The sequence below is a fragment of the Lygodium microphyllum genome, chromosome 20 (assembly GCF_053477565.2).
Source record: "Lygodium microphyllum isolate KBCC chromosome 20, Lygodium_microphyllum_v1.1.10, whole genome shotgun sequence".
NCBI classification, from domain to species: Eukaryota; Viridiplantae; Streptophyta; class Polypodiopsida; order Schizaeales; family Lygodiaceae; genus Lygodium; species Lygodium microphyllum.
Genome location: NC_141154.1, coordinates 128,764,685 through 128,787,725, shown reverse-complemented (window position 1 = coordinate 128,787,725; position 23,041 = coordinate 128,764,685). Strand labels below are relative to the sequence as shown.

The following is a 23,041-nucleotide window of genomic DNA, read 5'->3' as shown; positions in this document are numbered from 1 at the left end:
ATAGCAGAAACTGTAGTACATCTAGAAACTGGTGTTGGGACCACTTACAAGTCCAAAACGGAGGCAAAAATGGTCTTAGATGCCAAAAATCATAGCGGGAAAGCCCTAAGTGACTTATCTACAATATATACACAATTCTTCTTGCTCACAAAGTTTCACTACAATCAAAGACTATTGCTTGCTTGCTTCCATGCTCCTATGCCTTCATCTTAGTCTTCAATTGAGCTCCATGTAGCTGTGGGACAGCTCTGATACCATGAAAACAAACAAGAGGGGAGGGAGGTGAAGCACCCACCAAGAGTGCACGTGCGGTGCACACACACACACAAAAATCAATGGAGACTTGAGAACACATAGAGATAGGGATGAAATATTCTTCTTTTTCTTTCTTCTTCTTTCACACAAAATAACTAAGTCTATAACATGATAAAGGGCAAATATGAAAGTGCCACAACATATGTACATATGGTCACTAAGTGTAAACATGCTAGGAAGGAAGAGGCAGCACAATAAAAGTGACATAACCAAGGATGGACTATAAGGGTGTAGTCCAAATGTAGAATCATTGGTATATCCTCATGTCGGTCACCTAACACGCCAATGAATAATATCATGCCACATCACCAAGACACGTAGTGGATGCCAGCTCATGTAGAGCTCAACATCTCAACAAGTTATGCATATTTCATAAGATTGCATAAGGTACCATCACAATGATAATGTGTCCTCTATGTTCTTCGACAAAACCATGCGCATGGATTGAATCCTATGTTCCAAAAGTAGAATCCACAAAATTATTAGGTGACCAAACATTTGTGAGTAGCATTAATATGACCAGTTGATACTTCATGTGGTCCACAAAAAGAACCATAAATACCATGACTTTTTGAAGTGCAAAAAAAAGTTGTGCTTTCTAAAGTCTACAACCTTCTTTAAGATCTAGTAAAGTAGGAAATCAAGAAAACATTATATGTAAAAGGTGAATTAAAATCAACTACAAAATGCAACAAAAATTAATAATAGACTTCTAAAAGAAAACCCAAAACAACAAGGCTTTCAATCTCACTCATTGAAAAAAGTGTACAATTGAAAGAACAATAATATTATCATATAAGTAGATGAAAAATGGACATTACTCAAGGTGCATCGATGTGCTAAAAATAGGGAAATCATGATTAAATCAAGGGTTACCAAAATGTGAAAGGTGAGAATGATCAAAGCTTGCTTGGAAGAGTTATGGTGGGAGAGCAAGAGCAAGAAAGAGAGAGAGACCAAATGGGAACTCCAACAGTCACAATGTGTGACCGTGCCTTCCTTTATTCAAATTGTCACTAAAGGAATAAAGAATAAAGTGACGGTGATGAGCGCCACCACTTACAATGGGCAGTGGCAGGTACTGTTAGGGTAGTAATACACGGGCAGCTAGGCGAAGGCGCCTTTACCCCCAACAACCTCCCACTTAAAGGCGAATCTAGCCTAGTGAGGAGTGAAAAGAAAAAGAAAAGGCAGTACAATGTACACATGTACAACAAGATGAGGAAAAACATCATCTCATCCAATGTCCATCAATCTCTCGAGGAAGGCAAAGCGCTCAGTAGTGAGAATTTTCGTGAGTAGATCTCTAGGATTTTTGTCAATGGACATCTTGACAAGGTCAACAGACCTGTCCTCCACAACCCCACATATGAAATGATACCTCACCTCAATGTGTTTCATGTTCGCATGGAAGACCAGGATTCTTGGCTAGCTGAATAGCACTCATAGAATCCAAGTGTAGCGTATGTATAGCATAAATTCCAAGGTCATGAATCAAACGTCCTAACCATATGGCCTCCTTGCAGGCCTCAATGGGGCTGCAACATACTCGGCCTCAGTGATAGAGAGAGCCATACACTTCTGAACCCTAGACGTCCAAGATACAGTATCTCTAGTGTAGAGGTAAATACATAGCCAGAAGTGAACTTCCTACTATCTGCATGTCCTGTATAATCGGAGTCTGTGTATCCCACAACTCCTATATTCTAGCTACCATAGCAAATACACATGTTTATTGTGCCCTTCATGTATCTCATGATACCCTTCATGTCATCCCAATGCTTCTTGCCAGGTGTAGCCATATAGTGTACCACAACACCAATTGCAAAGGCAATATCGGGTCAAGTGGCTATCATGGCATACAACAAACTGCCCACAACTGATGCATAAGGGATCTTGGCCATCTCGGCCCTCTGCTCATCTGTCTATGGACAATCAGCCTGTGAGACCTTCACATGAGAAGGTAATGGACAGCCAATAGGCTTGACATCCTGCTTGCGAAAACGCTCAAGGACTTTATGAATGTACTCCCTCTATGAGAGGTAGAGTAGTCCCTGATGCCTATCATGCTTAATGTGCATACCAAGAATGTGAGAGGTGTGCCCCAAATCCTTCATCTCAAATCTCTTCTTCAACTAAGATTTAAGAGCATCCAGCTCATCATGAGCTTTTCCTACTATCAGCATATCATCCACATAAAGTATCAAAATAAGCAATGAGCCATCATGGGCTTTCTTCCTATAAAGACACAGATCCATAGCACTCCTGCTATAGCCCTGTGACTGCATAAAGGCATCAAAGTTACGATACCACTCCCTAGGTGCCTACTTCAAGCCATAAAGACTTTTCTTCAACTTGCACACTAGGTGCTCCCTGCCAGGTTCTGCAAAGCCCTTAGCATGTTCCATGTAAATCTCATCATGCAAATTCCCATGTAAGAATGTAGTCTTGACATCCATCTGATACATGTCCAAGTCAATCTGCGTGACTAAGGCTAAAACCAAGCGTAGGGTGGTCATCTTGACCACAGGAGAAATGACTTCATCAAAGTCAACTCCATGCTCCTCCTTAAAACCCTTAGCAACAAGGCTTTTGGGGTGCCCAGGGGTACTTTTCAGCTTGTACACCCATTTGTATGGCAAAGCCTTCTTACCATTAGGTAATGCAACCAAATCCCAAGTCACATTCTTATGCAGGGAGTCCATCTCAGACTGCATAGCCCTCTCCCAGGAATGACTGTCACCCTTGCGCATAGTCTCATCATAGGTGAGAGGTTCTCTTGCATATGTAACCAAGACATGATGCATCAAGGGCTCAAATCTATCAGGTGAACATCTAGCTCTAGTAGATTGTCTCACTATAGGCTTTGCTACATGTCTAGCATCCTATCCAACACCATGGCCATGTGTACCAACTACTGTTGCAAGCTGTCCAACTGGTTGTGTAGGAGCACATGGCTCCTCATGGAATATAACCCTATGTATCTCTACCACCTTCTCAGGCTGCCTATGCATCTTGTCTTCATGGAAGACTATATCATGGTTGTGGATGACTTTCTGCGCATATGGATCCCAGAGGCAGTAACCCATATTGCTTGCATCTCCATAGCCAAGGAAAATGCATTTGACACTCTTAGGATCCAACTTAGTCTAGTCCTTGGATATATGGCAAAATGCCTCACATCCAAAGACACATAGATGTGCATAAGACAAAGGTTTCCTAGTCCATACCTCCTCTGCAACTTGGAAATCCAAGCCACTAGAAGGTGATCTATTGATGACATGCACAGTCGTACTAGTTGCCTCAGCCCAAAAGCTCTGTGGTAGGCCTGCATGACTAAGCATACTACATACATGCTCATGGATGGTTCTATTCATCCTTTTAGCCAAACCATTCTAGGGTGGGCTATAGGGGGTGGTCAACTAACACTTAATACCCCTCTAGTCACATAGTTGCTTAAAGGCGTGTGGTACATATTCTCCCCCATTGTCAATCCTAAGGCATTTTAGCCTATGCCCAGTCTGGTTCTCAACCAATGTAAGCCATCTCTGAAATACAGACAAGACATCTAACTTAAGCTTAATGGGATAAGCCCAAACTTTACGCAAAAAATCATCAATAAACGTCACAAAATACTTTGCACTACCCATAGATTGACATGGCATGGGTCCACATACATCCAAACGTACTAATGCCAAGGGCTCACCCATGTGTGTCTGACCAGACTTCTTATGCATATTCCTAGTCTGTTTGCCATAAAGACAATGCTCACATGAATCAAAACATTCATAGCCAGGGGGTGGTAAGTAGTGCAAACGAAAAAGCATTTTCATTCCCTTCAAGGACATATGGCCCAAACGGGCATGCCAAAGAGATACATATGGGATGGAACTAACTCAGAAAACATGGTCAACAGAGGACCCATCAACTGCAAGAGGATAGAGGTTGCCAGCTTTGGCACCTCTAGCAAGCACAAGTCTACCACGGGTGATCTTCCAGGGAGAATCCCCAAATGAAACATGAAATCCAACATCATCAAGCTACCCTGCAAACATAAGACTGCGTGTAAGTGTAAGTACATGACGTACATCCTGTAACAAAAAAGTACTGACAGTAGAGAACTGCAGCTGTACATCCCCAATGCCAACAATAGCAAGTGACCGATCATCACCCAAGCGAACTGAACGAGAGGCAGTGCAGTAGGAATGGAACCACTCACAGCATGGTGTAACATGAAATGAAGCACCAGAATCCAAAATCCACCACTACGCATACATAGAGTGAACCTCGGTCACAACGGCGTAGCATCACAAGAACTAGGTGCAAGTATGTACTCCCCATCGGAGTCATCAGTTTGCATGACATTTATCTCCTCGATTTTCACACTAGATTTTGCAAGCATAATGTTGCGATCGAAGGACTTTTTCGGTACTTTGTCTTTCCCCTTCTCTTTGTGCAACTCATGACAATGTGGGTGTATATGACCCTTCTTGCCACAATGATGACATGTCACATTAGCATTTCTCCCATGAGACTTGCTGCATGACTTACCACGCAACTTAGACCTAGACTTCTGTGAGTCTCTGCCACGGCCATTCCCACGATCATTCTTTTCATTACCATCTCTGCCTCTAACAGTCAAAGCATGCGACACACGAGAGGCATCCAAGTTCTTACGATTGATCTCTTCCTGCAGTAGCATAAGAGCACTCTCTACATCAGGCAAGTTCAAAATAGTAGCAGGAGCACATAAGACAGTGCAGAATGCATCCCATGACTCACCTATAGTCCCAAGCAAAAACAATGGAGTAACCTCATCATTAAAGTTAATGCCTTGCAAAGTCAAGTTCTTGAGAATAGCATGGAACTGGCTCAAACGAGCAAACATTTTCATATTCTCCTTCATGCGTAGGTCTATAAGCATCTGACTTGTTGAACTTTTCTTGTCATAGAGGTTCTTAATGTTATCCCAAAGCTTCCAAGCACTCTATGCTTCCTCGACCACATTGTAATACACCTGTTCAGTGAGAGACAAGATGAGGGTGGACTTGCATAACTCATCAAGCTCATCCCATTTGTCATCAGCCATAGTTTTAGGCTGCTCGCCATGCATCCTTAGTGGCTTTATCTGCAATTTTTGCACCAATACCTGTCAAATTTTGCTCTTCCAATAGGCATAATTCATACCATCAAGCTTAGTGATATTGAAGATAGTATTGTCAGTGGAAGAATATGCCATACTCTAGTCCAAAATGGTGTAGACAATTCAAAACTGCTTGATGTTTTCTGCTGTAAATAGCCAAAATACCACCAAAACCAAGGCAAAATGACCATGATCTAATAGCTAATGATGTTGCCTACCAAGTACCATCAAAAGTATATAAAACCAGGATGATTCAACATGAAAATTCCACATCAGTCCATGCATAACTACTTACTATAATAAATTGCAACCAAGTACAATGAGAGCAAATTGTAGGCAAAATGAATGCACCAAGTCAACCACTGAATATTAAAGCACAACCAACATCAAGCGGGCATAAATCAGCATGTGACAGTCATACGGACATCGAGCAAACACCCAAGCGTGTCAAATGAATCCATCAGTAAGTTGGCACACCCCTTGTGTAATAGGGCAAAGTGTACACAACACTAGCAAGACCTGACACAAAGAGGTGTATGCTCAAGGAGTGCAAAGCCCAAATCAGCCCAAGTATATATGTGAGGACCACCGCATATCAACCATGCAACATCCAAGTGAAGATCCTAGTCTCAAGTATTCGAATGCTCAAGTAGAATAAATTGCCTACTCAATGTCTATCAAGCATATCAAGATGCCCCCACTGGCACAAAAGCCATAAATATTGAGCAAAGAAGCTCAACAAGGGCATATGATAGCACCAGTGCCAGAAGATCCAATATCAAGCATGAATAAGACCTCATGAGCATATAGATTGTATAGCATCTGTACATCCAAACTGTAACTCTGGCAAGCTAAGAAATAGCCAAAGTAAGCTCCAAGCAATCAAATGTCAAGCCAAAGCAAGGCTCAGTAGCATCCAACTCCAAACAATGTAACGGGCATGTAGTAGTGGCATAGGCCAAGCATGTCAAGACCAGTCAGGCATAAGCAAAGTACATGCCATAAGTACAGTAGAGATGAAGATCCAAATGCTATGAAAAGCAAGATCAAGCTCAACCAATGATTCAAGAGCAAATCCAAGCTCTATGTTGATCTCCAAGAGTCACTACATCAATGTATACATCCAAGACATAGCCCAAATGCAATAGGCATATCCAAACATAAGCAAAAGAGCTTCAGCCCTAAATATTCTAGTAGAAATTAAACATCCAAAAGTGAGCAAATAGTGGCTCAATCCAAGCTCAAATCCATAGACAAACCATATGCATACTTTCCCATATGTATAGGCACCAATCGAGCCTAATCGGGCATCAAATGACTATGTAGCATGAGCATAAAGTGTAATGACAGAGGGCTACCCTATTTTGGGTTGCATGTGGACTATGTAAAACATTCAATGATTGAGTAAATTCAGCCCCAAAAGTGTCTCACATCATAGGTATACATTCCCCTAGCATTCGGGGCGCATTTGGGACCAATCAAGCAACCAATGTCAATGCCAACCAAGAATAAATATAAAGTGCTGATGTAACATTGTTTGTGGCTACCTGTGGATTGCAAAAAATAGTCTTAGACTAAGGTAAATCAGTCCACAAATCAATGCCAATGATAACCACCAATGTCGAGCATCAAGAGGGTGTTCCCAAGTGCCAAACGAAGTGTTTTCAAGCTGCCAATGAGTGCCAAGCGAGGGCTGAAGTAAAAAAACGAAATTTTTGCAGGTTTTCAAGCTGGCCAAACTAATTTGGGGCCTATGGAAGGGCTAGGCAAGATCAAGGCAAGGTTGGCAGAGTAGTCAAGGACCCCCAAGAGCTCCCTCTTAAAGGGCAAAGTCACCAGTAGAGAGTAGGCATCACAAGAAGCAAGAGGACATGGCTGTCATGCTTCACAAAACATGTGGAATGAATAAAAATAACAAAATAGAGCTCCAATACCTCTGAAGAAATGCCTTGAGGGTGCCCAAATGGGCGAGATAGGTGCTGGGGAAGCTGAGGAGTGATGGGAGCTCGAGAGAGTCTCGGCTATGGCTGCTAGGAAGGAGACCCAATAAGTGTAGGTAATCGATAGGAAGCTAAAGGAGTCATGAACCAAGTCAGAATGCTCGAGCAACCATGCTATGATACTAGTTGAAAGATGAAAAGGATTGAAGCTTGCTTGGAAGAGCTATGGTGGGAGAGCAAGAGCAAGAAAGAGAGAGAGAGACCAAATGGGAACTCCAACAGTCACAATGTGTGACCGGGACTTCCTTTATTCGAATTGTCACTAAAAGAATAAAGAATAAAGTGCAGGTGACGGGCGCCCGCCACCTGCAGTGTGCAATGGCGGGTACTGTGAGTGTAGTAATAAACGGGTGGCTAGGCGGAGGCGCCTTTACCCCAATGGAAAGATAAGTTGAAGAGGCCTCCTTCATCAATTGGCCATGTGCAGCTAGATGCTGGGACATTGAGGTGTGCACATTGTGGAATGTCTCCTAAATGTGTAAAGACTTGTGATGCATGTATATACTATTGTATTCCCTACTAAATACCACAAGGTGTGCTATTTGTGTTGGTTTTCATGATCACCGTGTGGAAGATGGCTCTCTTTAAAAAAGCAAAAGAAGATTGAAGGCATGCTAAAAACTTGTGTATAAATAAATCCTTTCATGTCTTGCAAAAGCATTGAAGTATCTACTGGTCAAGGCCTTTTGGTGATGGAAATATTGCTTTCAAAAGATGATTGCTCCAAAGATTTCAATGAAGCTAAGTTGCATGAGGTATTGGAGAACCTTATCCCATTATCTTAGAGAAGAAGGATGCAAATGTAAGTAAACATTTCTAGAAGAGACATGCAACATGATGATGGTGGGCTTGATGCAATTTTGGCAATAAGAAGAAAGTTCATGTACCCCTTCTTTCATAGTTTTCTATTTCCACAATAGCTTGGAGATAATGTCATGCCACATATACTTAAGATGTCTACTATTGGACTAGGCTCAAGAGTTGACCTTGTTAATAGAATGAGACCTAGTGGATCTTTGGGAGCTCAATGGATCCACTTTGACCATGTATAGGGTGAAAGGTTGGAACATAACTGGGGCTCATGTTTATGATCCCCGCATTCGAGAAATAGTAAACATTGCAACTTTGAGTTCAAAGTGGAGGATGAGCATCCACAGGTATCACTTTGGCAAATTCTAAATGATGTTATGATAGAAGTTTGCTTCTCTACCCTAAAATCTCAAGGATTTATGTGGTAGATGCAACACAAGCAAATTGGCTAGCAATTAGAATAGTGTACAATGATGGACCAAAACATTCATGGTAAGGAAAGGATTTGCTCAAGCTTGGTCACATGTAAAGAGATGTGTCAAGGCCCCATATTTGGAAAACCACAAACTCCTTTGTAGAAAATGGAAGGTTGCAAGGATAGAGCAAGAAGATTAGTAGTGCAAACAGGCACTCTTGAAGTTTTAGTCTCCTAACCATGTGAGGGATGGAGAGCTCCCTCACCTAATGTCTTGGTTCCACTAGTGGGATGTAAGGGTTTCCTAGTGGGGAGGAATGTATTCATGTAGCAACATGAAAATGCAAGGTTTGTGCTAACAATAGAATTATAAAAGGGCCATGAAGCGTGACTAACCTAGGATCGAGTCCTAAAATCGATTTAGCACTGTTTTAGGGGTTTGTTATGAGACTATGCCTTATGGGTAGAGGGATTAATGCCTCAACTCTCCTTTGCTTCTCATCACTCTCATTGAACCAAGTGTGGTAGTTTCCCACCTCAAGTCTTTGATGGCTCATGCAATAGTGATTGTCTTAGATCAATGCTAGAATGCTACTAGAGATTGTAGTTGTGCCCTTAGGAATATATAGGTTGATCCTTGTGGGATGAGATTTGACATTTTACTTGTGAGGTAGACCTAGGGAATACCTAGTCACCTAAGTTTTCATGCTCATGAGTAGCATGGACAATGACAACTAGGATTGGATCCCTAGATGACTACCAAACTACCATTTTGATGATTTCGGGTCAGGTACATTTTACCCACAATCTCCATGCTAGGTGCTCTATGTGCAACTAACTAACATTGCCATAGTTTTAATTGTGAATTCATTTTAATAGAACTAATAATCTCAATTATAATGAGTAGACTTAATCAAAAGTTAAATGCATCTTTTTAGAGAATAGGTGGATAAGATCTTTAGGGTAGGTTCATCTATAAAATTTGGCATACGAATTATATATCACCCATCATCATAATAGTGAAGAATGAAAAATACAAACTACAAAAATGTAAATGTAGCTACTAATAGAGATTATTACCCACTACCCTACATCAAGCACATGGTTGAGCTAGTAGAGGTAAGGAGGTATATAGCTTCCTTGACTAATTCTCTAGCTAGAAATGTATGTCTAGCTAAACAATCAGTACAAGATAGCATTTTCCATAGAATGTGGAGTGTTTGCATACATTGTCATGGATTTCAACATGACTAATGTATGATCCACTTTCTAATGCTTGATGTGCACTATTATTTAAGGACATGTTGTGAAAATCGGTCGAAGTGTTCGTGGATACTCTTTGTGTCATCTCCATTTGGAATGAACACCTAGAAAAGTTAGGGCTAGTCGTTGAAATATGTAGACAAGACCCATTCTATCTAAATCCTATGAAGTGCCAATTTTAGGTAAAAGATAGACCAGTCCTATTTGGAATGAACACCTAGAAAAGTTAAGACTAGTCTTTGAAATATGTAGACCAAATCAACTCTATCTAAATGAGGGTTCCCTTTAGCTAATATTTTCCAATTGGCTAAACTTTTATATATCTGCTTTTTTTTGTGTGGAAAGTTGAGTAGACTGAGTTATAGATTTGAGTTTTTTCATTCACCCACATACTTAAGGTATATCAAGGTTACGAAGGCCCTTTTGTCATTCATGTGAAAGAAAAATCAAAGAAATAGGTTAAATTTGCCTCAATGTTTATAAGTTGTGGGGTATGTATAGAAACATTCGCCAGATTGTCCTATACTTATGGTTCATATAGATATGGATCAGCTTGATTATTTGTGAGTAGAAACATCTAAGATTTTGAGAGAATATCACACCAAATTTAAGATAAGTATAGCTATGTTAATAAAAAGGTAAGGGATAGTCTAGTGTTCTGTAGTGAGCACCTTGAGGGTAAGAATCCAAATTGGGAAAAACTTAAAGATAGATGGTAAGGCATCCTTAAGTAGAGCTCATATACTTTATAGAAGTCTAGCTAAGGTTATAACTTATGACATACGCTGGCCAGAAGAAAGTTTTGAAAAGCCTTCTCAACTTCCCCCACTAGGCTATGCTAATAGAAAAATGCTAGCCCCAAAGACTATCATTGATATTAACATCAATGCCAATATATTAAGCTTGTTCCCCAACCACTGAGTAAATTTCACTAGACCATTTGTGAACCTTGGCTTGGATCTTATCTTTGAACCATCCAAACGTCTAGTAAAGCAAGGAAAACAAAAATCAACGACATTTTGTAGCATGGGAGTTGGTCATAGTTGATAGGTCAAAAGGAGGTCTTGGATTTATGAAACCCAAAGAGGATGTAGATTCCTTAGTGTTTCAACTACGCAAGATGTTGGATGCATAATAAGAATGGGCTACCATTGTCAAGAATTGGATGGCAACCTACTTATTCAATCCTATGATTATATTGTTGATTTTCCATGGTCACCATTGAAATGGCAAGTTTGATGTGGAAGGAGTTGTCACTATGGAAGGAACCTAGGTAGCACTGCCTCACCTATCTATTTCAACTATCTTGCCTTGCTCTTGTGACCACTTTATGGTGATGGTTGGATAGCCTACATCCTTGTTGTACCTTCACTATGCTAACTGGTGCCCTTCTTCCAATCCTACCTAACCTTAATAGCAAAGGAAAAATGTCCTCAACTTGGTTGCACCATTAGTTTGGCATGCAAGCTAATAGGCCATTCTCCATTGATAAGAACCTTAAAGTAGGGTTTTTCCAAAGCCCTAGTTGCATTGCCTTGCATCCTATGCCAAAGGTATCGATGTAATAAAGAAGAGCAAAATCTTCTCATTAGTGCTTGTCACACAAGGTAGAATCCTTGAGGGATTCACCATGGAAATTTTATGGAATCATGTAAGTGCAAGGAACGGGGGGTTTCCCAAAAAGTACATAACCATATACATTAGGGATAGGCCCCCATCATTTTGCTCCCCGAGGCGTAAAAGTAAGGGAGAGGGGATGTTGAGGGCCCCGAGGGGGGGGGGGGGGGGGCATAGGGGAGAAAAGGGGGGTGGGAAGGGGGAGGGGGTTATACTTTACTTTAAACAAACTCATTTCATTACTCTTTGCTATTAGTAATCACAATAGTCTTTAGGTTGAATGACTTTTGGTAATTAGATGCATCAAAGATTTAAGTAGTGGTGATTTTTGCACGAACTTTTGAGTAGCCTATAGAGAGACTTCTCAAGGTAGGGCTTTCTTATCCACTTGTAGGTGAAGGTGATGATACAATTTGATTTTCTTATCCTCTTGTAGGTGAAGGTGATGATACAATTTGATACACACTTAATTTTTCTCTAATATTGTTAATGCTTTGACAAGTTCCACTTGATTACCCTTCACCATACTAGCTGAAATCTTGGAATGTGTAAATTAGTGATGCTTTAACAAGTTGCATTTGATAACCCCTCATTGTAGTTCTTAAGCTATCACTTTCTAGTCATATATGGATATTTCCAAGGTTCAAGTAAAGTTCAAGTCATAAAAGAAATCACTCACTTTCTATTTAAAGAAAGCTAATGCTTCTTAGTATTTCATCAATCACTATAAGTGAGGTGTTAGGTGAAATTTATGTACGCCTTTCGGTTGGACTTAATGTGGTTTTGGGCTTTGTTAAGCCTAACATTATACAATTGAAAAATCTTAGCATACAATTAAAGGGTGGAGACTCATTTAGAGAATGTCAAAATCAATAAAAGATATTATGACAACACTAAGTCTATCTATAACCTTATAAAAAAAAGCAACTCGTATGTGGTGGAAAGAAAGAAAAAATCAATCACAACTTCTTCTTTGACATTCCCAAGCTTCATTGCTTAAAACAGCTTGATATGCTACACATGATCTATGTGATGTGTAAATGTTAGTGCTAACATGTCATTTTATTAGAAAGCCATTTCTCTCTTGCATACACATGATGTACATGTTATCCTCCACCAATACAAGCCCAAGCTCTAGCTCTCTTAACTCTTACAATCCTTTGCTCACACATGATTAGTAAGCATTACCCCATTAGGTCATATGCTAGTATGATAGTAAGTTGACAAGATTTCTAATTAACTTGAGTTTACTGGTGTACATTCAAGAGTTGAATGGTCTATTTTTAGCAAATAATGTTAGTAACCAAAGGTAATACTAGCTTCTTCTCCACTTGTTTGCTATCATAGCATGATAGCACTATTCTAAGTTCATTTTCAAGGTGGGTTTAGGGGCTTTGACTCCCGCCATGCCTCTTCTTCCACGTTTTGTGTGTGAGTGGCATCGTTGGGAAGCAGGTCTCCCACTCTCCCTCTCCACTCTACCAAGAAGGGCAGAGTTAGCAAAGTGCGACCATTGATTGCCCTCATAATGTCTGCAGACGCATCTTCATGGCACACAGAATTTGAGTTTTCTAGGTTTCATTGCTCCATGGCACAGAAAGGCTCTCAAATCTACCACTTTGCTAATCAACAGATAATCAACACTACATTTGCAAGCTATATTGTAGACTTTGAAGCATCTCCAAGCTCACTTGATCAACGACGCCAACAGACTTCGAAGCAATGTGATGAGCGATGCCAACAACAGCTGAGTTTGGGGGAAAATAAAAGAGGACACCGTATGATGACCAGAAGTTCCAAGAGAGGCAATGAGCTCCTCATGGGGTAAGGAAAAAGCAGCAATATTAGCATGTCAAGAACTCTCTTTCCCTCCCCCCTCTCTCTCTTAGAGTTACTTAGTAGATCCTCTGAATCCTAACTCCTTGTGATTAGAATAAGCCAAAAATTGGTATTCGCTTGCCCCAACTCAGTTTTCTTGGTAAAGTAACAGGCCTCATGGAGTAGGAGAAGAAGAAGCAATAGCAATAGGGGAAGAGGAAAACTGAGGTTCAAGAAAAGAAGAGAGAATTAGGAGGAGGAGAAGAAGAAGTAGTCACTTCATGGTGACAACCCAGATTTGCAAGAGAGGGGATGTTGCTTTAGTGATCACATGGCTCTGTTCATCTCTCCTAAATCTTATGTCAATCCCATATCTAAGATCATTCATTTTCTAGCACTTTGTTTCAGCACTCACTTTGTAATTCTCATTTGTCTTAGTGATCTGGGATGTATTAATTGTTTTCCCTCTGTTATTTGAAATGCCACTATGCTTCTTAGGATGGATGGGATTTTGGAGCAGTGTTTCCATGTGCAGCTAGGGGAACACACACCATTCTATTGGGATACCTAGATGAGAAATATTTTTAGTAATGCACCCTCCCCCTTTCATGATGCTTGCATTCACAAAAATAGCAACACTTCATACCATGGTGAGGCTTGTCCTTTACATCAACAAGAAAGTAGGAACACACGTTCTGATAGCCCAAAAAATGGAGAGACTAGACAACATCATCATCATCATGAGAAAAAGAGTCATTACAAACAAGAAGACTTGATGAGGTCCATTGATCTTATGCATCAGACCAATCCAACGCATGCTGATCTCAGGCATCAATTGGTTTGATTTCATTATCAAGCAATGATTAAGGCCACGATCCATCTTTTTGAACCTTGACTAACAACATCACAAGGCTCAATTCTTGCTTTGCTCCTCAAATAAATAAGTATGTAGCAATTGGTCAATTGGCATTTTGCACGATGCTTTGTTGTGGTATCATCGATAGGGCAACCATGCAAAATTCTCTATTGTGCAGGGGCTCACTTGATTCCTCTTCATCTCTACAATGTGATGATATCCAAGCTTCTCCTTAGTCAAAGGTGGACTACTTCCTCATAGACCCTATTATTAGCAGCCATTTGCGGAGAGCAGGTCTCCTATCTGATCTCCTTCTTTAATGAGAGAGGTATCCCTATCTGATCTCCTTCCTTAATGAGAGAGGCATGCCTAGCTATAGAATGATAAAATAATGCCTTAAACTTGTGAATTGCAGACTAACAACTCTAACTGAAAAACTGAAGTTTTGCAAAGCCATTGGCTTCACTCCAAACCAAATGTCAACTACTATCGACATATGTGAAAGACAGGACAATGCAAGGCTTATCTTTGTCACAGTTGCAAAATCATGTCCAATTTCTTAAAGATATTGGTTTGCATGATGAAGACATCAAGTGGGTCTTTCTATAGGATCCAAGATTTCCATTTTTCAATGCATGACAAAATTTGTATTGTGCTTTGTCATTTTGTATAGAGACTAGGCTTAACAGGAAGGCCTTTTGTGGCTTAGCTTTCTCTTAGCCTGCTTTGTTTCCTTATTCTACCAGTGGTTTGTGTTTGAAAAGGCTTGACTTTTACAGGATCTCTTGAAACTTGGTCTTTGAAGACCCTGGAAAGATAGTAAACAGGATAGGGATCTGTCAAGGCAGGCATTACGAAGTCCTTGGTAATTCTGAAGAGAATGGAAAGGATGCCACACTCAAATGTTGCCTCTTAGCAAGTCTACACCCAAGATTCTTGTTGCAGGAAGTCATGCTAATGATATTGGCTTGCAATGCAGAGGTTGGACTATAAACTGGCAAGGGAGCCCTAGGGCTACAATCAGGTGAGGCTTCTAAATTACTCAGACATTTGAGGTATGTGGTGTAGCATGTGTTTGTCTTCTTATGTCAAACAAGATGAAACTTCCTTTGAAGATGATGTAGGTTTTAAATAAGAATGGTAAGAGGTAATCTATTGATCAACATTGTGATAATCATAGTTACATCGAAAGTGAAGTTATAAGCCAAGAAGTTTTCTAGGTATTGGATAGGGCTATTAGGAGGCCGCAACAATGATGTGGAGCAGAGGAGTGGCAACATAGTGACATTGTTTTCTTCTACATATGCTCTTCTTCTTCTCAGCTTAGGTAGAGTTGTCCTTTAGAGGGTTGCTAAATGAGGCCTAATCACAAAAAGGGCTTTCTTCTATTTTCTTGGATGTTGGATTATTTAGATTGAGGAAGTAGCAAGCTCCTTTTTACCCCTCTCTTCTTTTTTGGGGGTGCAGGAGATAGGAGCATGCCTACTGCTACAATCACTTCTTACACTGAGATGGTATAATCATTGCTTATGTTGAGATAGGAGTGTGTCTATTGCTATAATCACTGCTTATGCTGAGATCGCATAATCACTGCTCATGCTGAGATAGGAGCATGTCTACTACTACGATCACTGCTTATGCTAAGATGGTACTTGAGATGATATATGCTCCCTGAATTGATCTAATAGATGAGTAATCATCACCTTCTGGATTCATAGCTTTAGAAACCAGTCCTACTGTCCTACTTGTTTTCTGCTCAACAGCTTGTGATATTGTCCTACTTGTTCTCTGCTTAAAAGCTTGTGATACTACACAAGCCTCAGGAATAGATCAAAAAGTACATGCTGATGTAATTCATAGGGGATTAGAAAATCATCTTTTGTTGGGTAGCACACATTGGTACATACAATAAATGTGGATTTCTTGAAGAAGCAATCCAGGTGTTCCATGGCCTTCCATTTCAAAATGCAGTCACATGGAATGCGCTCGTTTCAAGAATATGTTGAATATGGTCTTTGTGATCAAGTACTAAGCTTTTTTACACAGTTGCAGCTAGCACATGTATCTGCTGAAGCTATCACACATGTTCTCTTCTTGAAAGCTTGTGGGATTGTAGGAGCCTTGGAGACACATCAAGAAATACATGCACAATTATGGAAGAAATCAGAGTAGAGAAAATTATATTTGTTGGTAATACATTGATTGGCATGTATGGGAAGTGTGGATTGGTTGCAGGATTATGAGAAATGAATGTCAGAGAATGAGTAAGAAACTAAAACCAAAAACAAGAAAAACAGTTTCTTCTTATGACATTTTTAAGAAATGGGGAATTGATGCAATTGGTCCTTTACCTCATACATCAAGAGGAAAGTTATAGATTTTGACTGTAGTTGATTACCTTTCCCATTGGGCAGAAGCTGAAGCAGTTTAAAATATCAGAGCCATTGGTGTGGATAAATTTATATATGAGGACATACGTTGCTTGCAAGTTTGGGACATCTTTAGAGATTTTGTCTAACAGAGGTCCTGGGTGTTTAATCAGTTGCCTGTTCAAGATGGAGTATCATGGGATGCATTGATTGCATCTTATAGTTAGCATGGGCTTGCTGAAGAAATACTAGATTGTTTCAAACAAATGGTAGTGGAAGGTGTGTCTGTGGGTGTCATTACTTTTGTTCTCTGAGAGATTGTGCCACCTTAGGAGCTTTAAAAACAAGTCGTGCAATGAGAGCGCAAAGATGAAGGACATACAACTGAAATGGGAGTGCAAAGATGAATTGATTCAAGAGAAGCAGGCTAGCTATGCCATAAGATTGCTACAGATGCATGAGGAATCGAAGGGAGGACCTAATCACACACCACTTACAGGACACAAAATTCATGAGAGCACAAACCTGTCTAGCTTTTCAGGAGATGAAGCAAAAGACTCTGCTATGCCAGTTAGACAAACCGAAGCATGTTCTAAAACCTTTGTGTCATGGTACTAAAGAAGGTTTTTCAAGATGGGAACTGTTTCTATCACAAAATCAGAGGCATCCAAAATGCAATTGCTGGCATATTGGCGTCGTGTTGGCTATCTTGAATGCTGAATATTACAGCACGGATTCAAGTTTGTGTTAATACTTGAGCATTGAGACACTTTATCATCATGGAGTGGCAAGAAGCCAGCATTGAAGACAAAGCATCTCATGTCTTACATCTTAATATAGGCAGGGCTTGACATTGCTTTTAAGGGCATCCATTTTTATGATTAGGAGAGCTCGACTCAACGACTTGTTTCAGAACTGCAGAAACTTTTTGCAAATGTTCAGGTGGCCTTTGTATTCCATGGTGAACAGTAAATCTTTTCTTTTTTCAAAGCTAATTGTACTGGATTCATTCAAAGCTATGTGTTTTGGATTCAGCACAGTAGAAGTGACATCACTTCCAATAACCATTAGAAACATCGTTTTCTTCTATATGCACCAGTACTCAAAATGATAGGGAAGATCGTGTCATTACTTTAAGATGTTGGCATTACTTAAGATCTTACAAAAAAAGGAAAACTGTACTAATTTGAGGTGTCCTTTGGATTCTGGGGACAAGCTAGTGGATCACATAATTTCTGAATTTGATGAGAGGCAATATGTGGAGGATCTGGCAAAGCATTCATCAATATCTGCAGCTCAAGAGTGGAATTTAGGTTTGGCAAAGGGTTCTGTTGCTGATGATGAAAATGGAAACAGAGTAATTAGTCACATTGCTGATAGGGTGCAGACTCTTATGGTTGATTGCAACCTGAAACTGTAGTCTTCACCTCAAATCTTTCTTCACAAGGATACACCTTGGAACCATCTAACCATCTATCTGCATAAACATCAAGTCTTGTCTATACAAAGGACATATATTTCTTTCTGAGATTTGCATTATCAACCCTATTTAAAGTGAGTGAGGCAACATCCTTGTGCAATTCGAAAGTAATCTAATGAGGCATTCTGCATGGAGAGTTCTAAACCCATATCCAGTAAAACATCCTTTAGCTCATTTTCAAGTCGTTGCTCAGCTTTGAAAGAGTGTCCTCCCACTTTGATTTCTCCAACTCTATTTTAGTGAGTCCCTCTTAAGAGCTCATTAGCACCAAAAGAGCGACAGTTGTGATTCTGAGTTTGGTCTAAGAGCAGCTCACTCTGCCACAAATTGGCCTCCCTTTGTGGTATGATCATTTGCAATACAACAGGAGCAATTAAAGGTTGACCTCTTTTGGGCTTCCATGTTTTGGAGAAGATGCCTCCTAAGCTTCCCAGCATCAAGCTGCTCACCTAGACTAAGATTTAGATTCATGTTGAAGGGCTCATTATGAGTCCTACCAATATTCTCGTGCTGCTTGTGCAAGCTCATCAATGTTCTATTGGCATCCTTCTTGATGTCCTAAGCCACCTTAAGGCAATTGCAAAATTCCCTTTGAAGAACTCTGCAGCACAGGACTTGTCTAACTCAGTCCTGCACATGCCAAGAGTGTAGACAAGATCAAAAGATAAGCCCTTATCAGTAGCAAATGCTGACATGTAGATGAGTCATTTTTGCGTCTTAGTGTGGTCACTCACTTAGAACATATGCCTTGTTGCCTGAATGCGTCTACTTGCAGCAATACACCTCCAATGGCAGATTGGCCACATAGTCTAGCAGAATGGGAATACATCTCATCAGCTTAGTAGTATACCACATGTCTTCAATATAATTTTGTAGGGGTACACAAAGAGGTTGGACTTAGAAGAGTACATAAGAATCAAAATGGTCATTGCTATCCATCTTGACATATTTTTGAGGTTTTCAATTCAACATGGTAAGACTTACATGACATGTTGGAGGCAAGTGTGATGCAACTTAGGGTGGAGTGACTTAAAATAGAAGAGTCTCATTCATGGAATTCTCTTCAGGAAAATAGGTTGGCTTTTCAGGACTTAAAACTTGGACATAACTCTGCTGTAGCCGCAGACAACTGCTTCCCATACATGATAGTAAACATATTTTGAACCTGCAACAGCTCTGTCAAATTAGAAGACCGGGGTGCAGCAAAGAAGTCCAGGGCGTGTAGCATAGCTCTGTCAAATCAGAAGACCCCAAGGTACAACAAAGAAGACTAGGGTGCATCAAATATCATCTAGTTTACATGATGGATCAAGGATGATCTCCAATAGCTCATAGCCAGTGTCATGATCCAGTACCTTTCTTATAGCTGCTTGGAATGTAGCAAAGATATTTGCAATAATTGCATCAACAAGCTCTAATAGTGATCCCTTTTCTCTGGAGGATCAGGATCATGTTTCTCAACTTTGAGAAACTTACCAGTTATAAAACTATGGGAAACAACTTCAATGTCATCAGCCATAGCCTGAGCCTTGGCCCGGATGAGTTTTGCTTTTTCAGCATATTTTTGTGGCCAGGCATTATGGTCTGTGCTGCCATCCTCTTGGTTTGAATTGGAAGCTAGCACAGACCTCCTTCAGATTCAATAATTATGAAATGATGGAGGCTCAAAGTTCTGAAAGCCTTTGCTAAGCACAAGAGAACCTTGCCAGCTATTCTACAAGTTTCAGGCTACAATAGAGTAATCAAACGCTCTCTACGAAGTACAATAGAACTTTGCTACCACTTCTTCTCAGTAGAGCTTCAGTCTATGAGTTTAGTTCCTAGACTTAAGCTTGTAGAGGCTTGAGATTGAGTGCTCATGCCAAGTGACATCTATTTAAAAAAAAAAAGAGTGTGGCACTAGTGTATATAGCAAGCTTCTTAGCTCACAAGGTAGGCATATTACAACACTTGTCATCCAACTAGCTTTTTTTGGATAACCCCCCTGTCATCCAGCTGAAGACAGTGCTAGAATATATCTTGAGAGTGATAGTGTGAAGGAGCCTCAGATTGATGGAAAATTTAATCCGTCCTTGAAGATCTCTAGATATAGTCTTCATCTAACTATAGATGTCCTGCAAGCCATTGCTAGTCATTGTCTATATGCTGTTGTATTTGGGATTTCTCACTGAACCCAATGCCAACTTCTTTTACAAATATGTTTGAGGCTAGATATACTATAGAATGAGTACGATTAGCATTGCCATCGGCGTCCCAAGCCTTGCTTTGATAATTTTGTATTTCATGATTTATCTTGCTTTAGTCATGCTTTTTTTTTCCGTTAACATGGTTGGAACTATCTTTCATTCTATGCTTTCACTATCTTATTATTGAGAAGACTTTACCATTATTAGTCTAAGAATAAAACTTTTAAAGTTTTATTTCTTTATGAGTCTCGTAGACAATATTTGCAAGATCGATTATAAGATTTCTTTTATTTAGACAAATAATCACCTATCTTTTTCAAGTATAAGCTAGAACTTTTGTCAAATCAAATATTCTATAACATAAAAGTATAGATGGGTTCTTAAAGGGAACCTTGGTCTAAATCCTATGAAGTGCCAATTTTGGGTAAAACATAGACTCATCCTATGTTATGTCATATCTAAGAATGGCATAGCTATAGATACTAAAAAGATCCATGCTATTATATGGACTATCATCGCCAGCAAATCGTAAGGGCATCGATTGCTTCTTGGGCCTCACCAAATACTATCAATGCTTTGTCCTAAATTATAAAGAAATAGCAAGATCCTAATACAAACTCCTAATAATTTGGGAATGGATTGAAGAATGCCAAGTCATGTATAAAGTTCTAAAAAAATATCTAACACCCCCCATCTTAAGGGCCTCATATTGGTCAGTAATGTTCCACTTACACATCAATTCATCCAAGCTTGCCATTGAAGTGGTACTTTGCCAACCTAGTGAGCATAGCATGGATTTTTTAGTGAGCTTCACTAGTAGAAAGTTCATAAACATGGAAATCTACTACTAAAAGGAAAAGATTAGGAATGGTGTATGTGGGAAAGAACTTTCCTTATTATCTACTTGCCACTCCATTTAGCTTGTTTGTGGTCCATCAACCATTGTTGACATTTGTACTTGGTCAATAGACCATGTGCCATTAGCCATATATCTTGATGGGATCTATTGCTATTGGAATTTAACTTTAAACTAATTGTGTAGAAAGATAAGTAGCACTATATGGCCAATCACATGTCTTAAGTGACTGTGGCAAGGAAGAAATGGGTATCAATGATGATAATCTTTTTGAGGTCCACTTAGAATGCCGCATATAGCCCAATTATTGAAAGCTAACCTAACATTCTATTAGGTACTTAGCAACCACTACTTGAATGATCAATAGAAAATCCAAAGACTTACTACATACCTTCTAATCAAAACAAGACCTTACTAGATGAGAGCAAGTCAACCTTACTAACTAGGACAAGATGGTTTGCTTAGGAGATATATTTGTGAACATGAAATGGATGATGTGTTACAAGAAGTATATAGAGTGATAACAAAATGCCATTTTGGAAACAACACCATAGATTAAAATTGACACAGCTTTCATGGTAACACAACGTGTATCAAGGGAAATTTGAGATTTAGAAATAACCCTTTAAGAGAGTTTGACAAAAATGTTCCTTGAAAAAATGAGGGCATGGTAAATCTTTGCAAATGAACTCTAAGCTTGTCAAAGATGGCAATCTTGAAGAGCTTTATGTTGATATATGGATTGTCAAATGTTTGGAAGTGGGATAATAAAGTTATACTAACAATTCCTTTTTGTTTAGTCAATATTTCTTAGGTGAAAGTGAATCTTTGGTATAATTTCATTGTCCCACTTCTAAACCCTAACAATTCATACATCAATGGAAAGCTCTTAAAGAGTTTAGAAATGCAATATGTGACAAGTTTTGAGTCCATTTGCAAAGATTTTATTGTGCCATCATTTTTTGAGGTAAGATTTTGGTCAAACTCTCGAGGGGGTCACTTATGTAAATCATTATATGCGTTCAAAGGATAATAGAAAATACATTTTTTCTTACATGTAAGATAATAAAATGAAATCTTTTTGTTTAAGAAACTTACAATTTTTTTTTTAAATTCTATTAAAAGTTCATTTTATAAATACAATTTTGTTTAATAGAAAATACATTTTCTTTGCATCTTGTAAGATAATAAAATAATTTCTTTTTGTTTAAAAAACTTACAAATTTGTTTCAAATTGTAATTAGAAAATCCCTTTTATAAATATAATATCATAAGTTTTATTAAATAAAATAACCCTTTTGATGATTGTATATTGTACACTTAAATTTTCTAAGGTGATCCTCTCGAGGACAAACTCCCTTAGAGGGCCATTGTAAGGAGCTTGTCATTTTTTAAAATCAAATATCGTAAGTGCATAGAGAGGGTTTAAAGTAGAGTCTCTTTTCATGACCCGAAAAATGCTCTAATATTGGGTGACTTTGAAGGCTTGAGAATCATATATCTTTTTGTATATCTTAGGCCTTAGTAGTTGATCTTAAAAAGAGGGTTGCATCCATTGTTACTTAAGGTCTTAAAAATGTGTAAGGAGGGCTTCTCCCAAAATATAATTGTTGAGATATCGAGCTTCACTCGTGATATGCTAGGGTGACTGTTGTGCATTTATGTCACCGACTTGTTAGTTGTAGATGCGGTTGGTACACCGCCCATGAATAATAGCTAGATGACAGCTATCCTTATCTACTCTAGTTCGTGGCTTAGTTAGTATGTCACCTTAGTTAGTTGAGTTTGGTTTGAGATCCATAAATAGGGTTCTTCTATTTCTATGTACTCGAGTTTTTTTGGCTTATACAACTAAGAAGAGGAAAATTGTTTTCAGCCTCCACCTGTGTTTGTATTCTCCCATTGTGCAAGCA

The 23,041-nt window shown here is 39.3% G+C and overlaps 1 long non-coding RNA gene across 2 annotated transcripts; it reads left to right on the top strand.

The window, feature by feature from the left end:
- Nucleotides 1–12,915: 12,915 nt before the first annotated feature.
- On the top strand, nucleotides 12,916–21,846 carry LOC148019380 (uncharacterized). 2 transcript variants are annotated; one of them, XR_015687589.1, is made up of 4 exons: nucleotides 12,916–13,387; nucleotides 14,416–14,565; nucleotides 14,653–14,830; nucleotides 15,017–21,846. It is a non-coding gene; the product is annotated as an uncharacterized LOC148019380 (long non-coding RNA). The 2 variants fall into 2 exon arrangements; XR_015687590.1 differs by lacking the exons at nucleotides 14,416–14,565; nucleotides 14,653–14,830 and having other exon boundaries at nucleotides 15,017–15,261; nucleotides 15,705–21,846.
- The last annotated feature ends 1,195 nt before the right edge of the window (nucleotides 21,847–23,041 follow it).